This window comes from Henckelia pumila, unplaced genomic scaffold, assembly GCF_033568475.1.
Source record: "Henckelia pumila isolate YLH828 unplaced genomic scaffold, ASM3356847v2 CTG_123, whole genome shotgun sequence".
Lineage (NCBI taxonomy): Eukaryota > Viridiplantae > Streptophyta > Magnoliopsida > Lamiales > Gesneriaceae > Henckelia > Henckelia pumila.
In genome coordinates, this window is record NW_027331765.1 from 41,645 (window position 1) to 49,095 (window position 7,451).

Consider the following 7,451-nt stretch of genomic DNA (forward strand, 5'->3'; position numbering starts at 1 on the left):
TTTTAATTTTAAAAAAATTATTAAAATTCACATAATAATAATCAATATATTTTTATTTAAATACATAATAAGAAATCTCACCTACTTTTATATAATTTAAATTATTTAATTTAAATTTAAAAATTTAATTGTATGAATTTTAATATATTATTAATACACAAAATAAATATTATTTTGTAAAATAAATGTTTTACAAAATAATTATTACATATTGAAAATATATGATAAAATATAAATTTTTTTTTTCAAACATACCATATATAAAAATATAGTAAATATTTCTTAATTTTATAAATAAATACAATAACTATTTAAAATTTCTCAAAACAAATCCGAATAAATTAATTGCGACCGACTCACACTCTACTAACCCGATCAACTCAAACCTACATGATTTGATTTTTTTAACAAAACATTAATCATTACACATAATAATAATAATAATAATAATAATAATAATAATAATAAATATATTTTAATTTAAATGCATAGTAATAAAATATCGTTTATAATTTAAATTTGAAAATTAAATTTCAAAAATTTTGAAATATATTTATTATAAAAAATAAATAATTATTATTTTTGTTGAACTTAGTAAAAAAAATATATACATTTTCATAATTATTTTTTAAAATTTTATAAAATAATGACTTTTATTGAACTCGGTAAAATTAATTCAATAAGTAATTAATAAAATAAATATTTTAGTGAAAAAAATTTGGAGCAACACAAAGAATTGTAAGTTGAAAAAAAAAATTTAAAATGATTTTGAGATACTTTCCTAATTTAATAGGGATGTGTATCCCTCTATATAAAAGTTTATGTATACATAGCATTATCCATAAAGGTATTATAGAAGTAGTTCTAAATTCTAATATATCCATATTTAGAAATTGAAAACTAACTAAACTAACCTCATGTTCCTCCCGTTCTTTTTCCCAGTTACATATGCTCCTTTAATTCATTGATCAACTACCACAGTAGGCGGCAACTTTGAAATCAATAGATTTACCTATGCCTTGGCTTGCTTTAATTTCAAAAAGAAAAAAAAACAATCAAAGTAATTAAATTCGTTTATGGTACAAAAGCTGAAGCCTGTTTCAAATATAATTAAACCTTTAGCTTGAAGCACTCACGACTAAGGTGGTTTCAAAAGTGAAATCACATTTGACAAAGGCTAGCCAGTTAAGCAAAATGATTAGAAATGTTCAAAAGGAAAAAGAAGAGGTCAATCTAAAAATACATGTAATAGAGTGTTCTCGACCTTATTAATTTCACTTTGTCGAAAAAAACATTATTAATTTCTTTTTTTTTTGAGAGACACGTTATTAATTTCACAAAAACTTAATGCTAATAATCTTATTATGTTTCCGAACAAACCTTGATCTAAACAATTTAATATGTTCTGATATTCAAGTGTTGACACGACGACCCGGTGTACGAGTACGTATTACGTACTACAACTACAAATGTGATTCTCCAAACCCCTATGCCACAACCATACATACATACTAGAAAATCCCACATCTCTTATGTTAAATACCTCTAAACAGAATTCCAAATCGAAACAAGAAAAATTAGCATTAGTAGCCATTCATTTTAATGCATAATGCATGATATCGTAAGTACGGAATAAAGGGGAAATAAAAAAGAAAGATCACCTTAGCTCATCATCGGGTGCCAGGTAGAAGAGGCTCGAATGCATAGGGAGGCTGCACATACAAGCCTATTAAGCTGTTTTTCATTGTAATCATCTACAAGTCTCGGATCAATCACGTCATTTGTGTTTCCTTTATTTAATATTGGTTTGGCCTATCCGATCAGCAGAATGAAATAAATTATCTTTGTAACACAGTTCGGGGGGTGGGGGGAAAAGACTTGATCTATGGATTTTAGCATTACCCAACCATGCAGACTCTGATGAAAGTGATCCACATCTGTCTTCTCATCTACGACCCCGTGCATGAAATACTCCGGCAGTAAGTGTCTGCCATATGCAAAGACCAAATGTCATTTTGTGTTAGATTTTCAACTACATGAATCGGATATACGTCACATTTCTCACGATCCATGCCACATCCATATAAGAGTTTTTCAAGTCATTGCATCTTTGCGTGACCTATCCATTTTCACTAGATCGTAATCTATAACCGCTATTAATTTAGCAAATAAAATCTATTAAATGAACCATTCCATGGTCGAATCGTCATTGTTTTAAAAAAATAAAATGGCAAACCTGATGACAAACATCCAGTCAATGTGATTACATAACATGTAAGATCGAAATTTAGACATGAATTCTGGGAGGGAGGAACTATGTGTATACCCAAATGTTACTTCTCTCGGAACTATTGAATGATGACTCCATTGCGAAGGGAGCCATTTTGCCAACCCAAAATCAGATATTTGTAAACATGAAGACATAAAACTCTTCCATTAAAATTACTACTAGCCGGAAACAAGTGAAATTGAAGTATTACCTGCGGTTCAAAATCTGCAGTCAATAAAATACTCGATGCCTTTAAATCCCTACGAATTATTCTTCTGGGACACCTCTTATGCAAGTAATGTAGGCCTATTACAATTGCAATTTTATGCGTTCTTTTCCAGCCCATCTCTGCCAATTTCTCATCTAAAACAAAAATAAAAGACTTGATGATTTTATAACACTATGCTTATTATTATTTAGTTATGCATGATTTCACCAAAAAAAAATACATCTCCCAAAACCCGTAAAAGAACTCCATTAAATTTTTATTTTATCATGTAGAAGAAAATAAACAGAACCCTTGGAAGAGAACTGGAAAAGAAGATAGAGGCCATTGTCAAGACAGCAACCAAGAACTCCTTTTTCCTCTCATTATTCCACGTTTTCGACAACCTTTTCACAGCAATCGCTTCACCATCTTCCAAAACTCCCTTGTAATATCCGCATATCACACTCTCCTCGCCATATTATCCGTAAAAGAAAACAAGATTTTGATCATTTTTTAAAGTTTCCTGTGGATCCTCACTTTGCATCTAAAAAACAAGAAAAACAGAAGCAGCAAAAACAAGAGTGAACCTGGGGAGAACCCATCGGTGGCAGCCAAGATTTTTCGTAGGAAAAGCATTTCAAGTGGGTTTCTGAAATGGCTGGTGCGATACGGTGGGCTGGTCTTGGTGAGCGGCAAAAGCGGAATCTTTGGAGGAAAAGAGGTGCTTGAGGCTGGAAGTACGCATGTATTTCATGACTTGTACATGGAGAAGATCAACGGCGGCGTGTGATCAGAGTGTGCAGAGGAGTCCAAGATCAAAGTACATAGTGGAGAGACACTGGAAAACAGGACAGTGGCAAAGCAGCTGATACAGTGAGTGGCTGAGTGCTGCTATGAAATTAATTATAATTATATTAACAAAAAATCTCGGCGATGAGACACGATCATCGGAGAACTGAGGTCGAATTTAATGAGTACCGGAGTTTTTCAAATGATGAAGGCTACTATCTAGATCAAACTTCACAGTGATGTAGCAGGTGCTACAAGGGTATGGGCAAACATGATGATGACTTACAAGGAAATTGTAAAGCAATAGGGGAACAGTACGTGGACTCTCCCAACCACAAGATATGGCGTGTCTTATATTGATTATTGACACGAAAAGAAAACGTATTGATGAAGCAATTGATGATACCCTAAACCCTCCACTCAAAACCCGACAAATGTAATTTTTTGGTTACATATACAGTATATTTGAAATTTGTATTTCGTTAAAAATATTATTTTAGTATTATTAGATTTTTTAAATTTATTTATTTATTTTTAAATATATATATATATATATATATATATATAAATAAGTATAATTAATATTTTGAGTACATTTATATAGTTATTTATTTTTTAAACTATGATAAATATATTATTGTTTATTTATATACATCTTTTATATTTTTAAAACTTAAAAAAGTTATATTAATTATATTATCTAATATAAACGAATTTTCGGTACGATCGTTCAGTTAAAACGGTCCGATCAATTGAACCGTTTTTTGAAGATAAACCGATTCGATCAACGATCCGATTATGAAAACATTAAGTTTCTTGGTATTTGAGCTCATCGAGAAGTGTGAAAATTAGATGGAATTAATGAATTATGTTAAATTTTAATTAAACTTTTAATATTTTTTAAGATTTTATCATGGCATATATTAAGAGATTTTAAAGAATAAAAATTTTTGTGATATTATGAATAGTCATGATATAGTAGAAGTAATTAAAGTTAATTATTTGATTTTATATTACGAATATTGTATTATTCTACTAAAATATTAACCAAAGTAAGGGTAGAAGGGCAATATTTTATTTCATACATATTATTTAGTTAATTATAGATTCATGTTTTTTTTTAATATGCCTAATCCTTTTAGAAAACATCTATAAAATAATTACTTAAAATCGTTTATATATAATTAAAAGCAACTTTTCAAAATGTTGCAAAATCAAGATGTAACATAAATAACAGGATGCAATAATCAATATGAAACATTAACATATAATAAAATTATTTTCATCTAACATAAATAAAAGTGAAAAATATTTAATTCATAACACAACATCTAGTGATATAGATAGCATTTTAAATTTGATTTTATAAAAGTTAAAATATGCGTACTTTCAAAAACAAAATTTTCAAAAATTGACATGTATGCAGTTGGACCAAAAAACACTAAAAATGCAAAGTTAGTGTACCAAAGCCCACATCAAAAAAATTAATGGATCAAAATCCAAACATGAACTAGTTACTGGACCAAAAAACTTATTTTCCCTAAATTTTAATTAAATATTTTAAAGATTCTGTCGTGGCATATATTAGGAAATTTTAAGATTATAATTTTTTTTGTTATTATGAATAGTCATTATATAATAAAAGTAATTAAAGTTAATTATTTGATTTTATATCAACAATAATGTAATTTTCTTCTAAAATATTAACTAAGGTAAGGGTCTAAGGACCATATTTTAATTCATATAGATTATTTAGTTAAATAAACTAACAACACTTTAATACTAATATAAATTTCTGATTACGGTTTCACAAATCGGATTTCAATTATTTTTTTGTTTTCAGCGGGGCGATCTAGCCACGAGACTCCAGCCTACTATATTACCAATGTCCACTAACGAATAAGACTCAATCAAGAATGAGGGAACAAGTAACCACATCTCCATCATGTCTAGGAAGTATAGTCATCATTGGAGGAAACAAAAATTACTCGTTTTTGCATCAACTTCTGAACGAAGATGAAGAAAACATCCGAAACCCAAGCACATATTTAAGGAAATTTAAGAGGCAATACAAGTCATTAGGGATTGAACCCCATAAGTGTAATCTTTTATCTGTTTTATATTCAAATCCAAACAGTGATGATAAACAAATAACTTTAATTTATGTCGCACTTCAGAACATATATAATAAAAGAAAGCATTTAACCTGATATATGAGAACATTTGTCAAGGTCTCTTGTTTTTTTTAAGCCGACAAGGTCTCTTGTTAACAATACAAAATCAAAATATTATGTATACCTTTTTAAGTTCTTCATCTTCCATGATGTGGGTACATCATCAAAATACTAGATATTAAAGGAAAGAACAACTACCTAGAAAACTGACTAAAAATGAAACAAAGAAGACAAACCTTTTTGTTGATCAGAGAGCAAATTAAGGCGTGTGCACAGCTGATGAACGGGACAACAATGTAATTTCCCGATTCCTGACAGGGAAGACGAAGGATACATTTGAAAAAAATTATTTTTGAAATTACACATCGGAAATTACTGATTTCTAAAAATCTTATTCTAATGTAATTTTTATAATGGTCGGGATTTTATCATTTCTTTGAAATGTTGTCGCTGGTAATAATAATACATAAATTGTAATATTAAATCAACATATATAAATCAAGTACAAATTGATAGGAAAAAAAATTAAAATTAAAATTTTTATTGAAGAATAAACGCAATAACAATAAAAGATAAAAACATAATGATAACAATCATTAATTATATATGCTCTTCTATACAAATGCTAACAAATAAAAATAATTGAAGTGTTGTTTGTTACCTTGAATACACAGGATTGAGAGCTCTGGCGATACCATTCATGGCCCGTAGCTCTTAGAACTGAAACCCAAGCAGCCCAACCAACAATTTGGGTCAGATTCAGGTATCTGAAAAACCAGGTAAATAGCAATTTGGGTCAGATTCAGGTAGACAATGAATATCCGGCATATGTGGTGGAACCCATCAAGCTATAGGCCAGTTATCTATACGACAATCTTTCTCTGAGTAACATAACTGTTTTTCAATGGGATTTTTAAAATTCAAACTGAAAAGGAAAACTAGGGTACCCTAGAGGGGCATCATACCTCACCAACAACTGTCAAGGGCGTACCAGTTGGGAGAAGACGATCAATTCTCTAGACTCCACATCTAAACGAATAAAATCACCAAAACATTAAATAACAGAATAAGAATGCTGTATACACGAGTAATGACAAGCACCATCCGCACCTTAAGACCTTCAAGATAATCTAATGTCCCACGCACCAAGGAGGGAAAATGAGGGATATGGACCCCGTCTTGTTTTTATTTGAGCAAATAAACCTAAAAATGAAAAAGACAATTTTACCCTTAAGTAAAAATCTTAAGTTGAATAAAAAATAATCCAAAATGAGATACAAACCATTTTAACACTCGTCGACTTGGTAAATGATTTCTCGACTGATGTAATTAACTGGTTTACTGCAATTTCAATTTTCCCTCTGTCTGCTTTTCAATTTTTAACGGAACCGTCAGAACGGAACCCTATTGAACGACCGTTGAAGCCCTCCTTCTTCGTCGTCGTAGCTCCTTTACTCCCCGTAACCTCTTTCGTTCTCGACAAGCAGCATTGCAGCAATGGCAGAGGAAAACGTTTCTGTAAGTCATCGAGAAACCTAGGTTTTTCTATTTTCATATGTTTGTCCATTCCTAGGGAAACAGTAGTACAGTCATAGTAGATTTCGACCATTTCCGAATGTTTTGTTTCATATCTCGACTTATGTTGTAATGAATGTCGACTGTATTACTTAGCACGTTCATATGAATCTCTACTGCATTACGTTGGACGAATCTCGACTATGTGCCGACCTATTTACTTCATATATCGACTGATGAAGTTATGAATCTCGACTGTATTACTTACCAGGAATTATAGACTGATGAAGTTATGAATTTCATTTGGCTTAGGCGGCTGCAAGCCACTGGCATTGATTGGAGATGGTGGCGGGATCGTGGAATTATTGGGGCTATTGGACACCAGAGAGTTTGTCATCTCATTTTGGGTATCACGTGACCGATCATGGATGTGTGAAGGCGGGTTCCCCGGAGGAATATTCACATCCGGTGTATGAACAAAACGGGAAGGGGGACG

General features: G+C 30.8%; 1 pseudogene; it reads right to left on the reverse strand.

Moving 5' to 3' along the window:
* Positions 1–921: 921 nt before the first annotated feature.
* LOC140870656 (probable receptor-like serine/threonine-protein kinase At5g57670) lies at positions 922–7,049 on the reverse strand (annotated as a pseudogene).
* Positions 7,050–7,451: the final 402 nt, after the last annotated feature.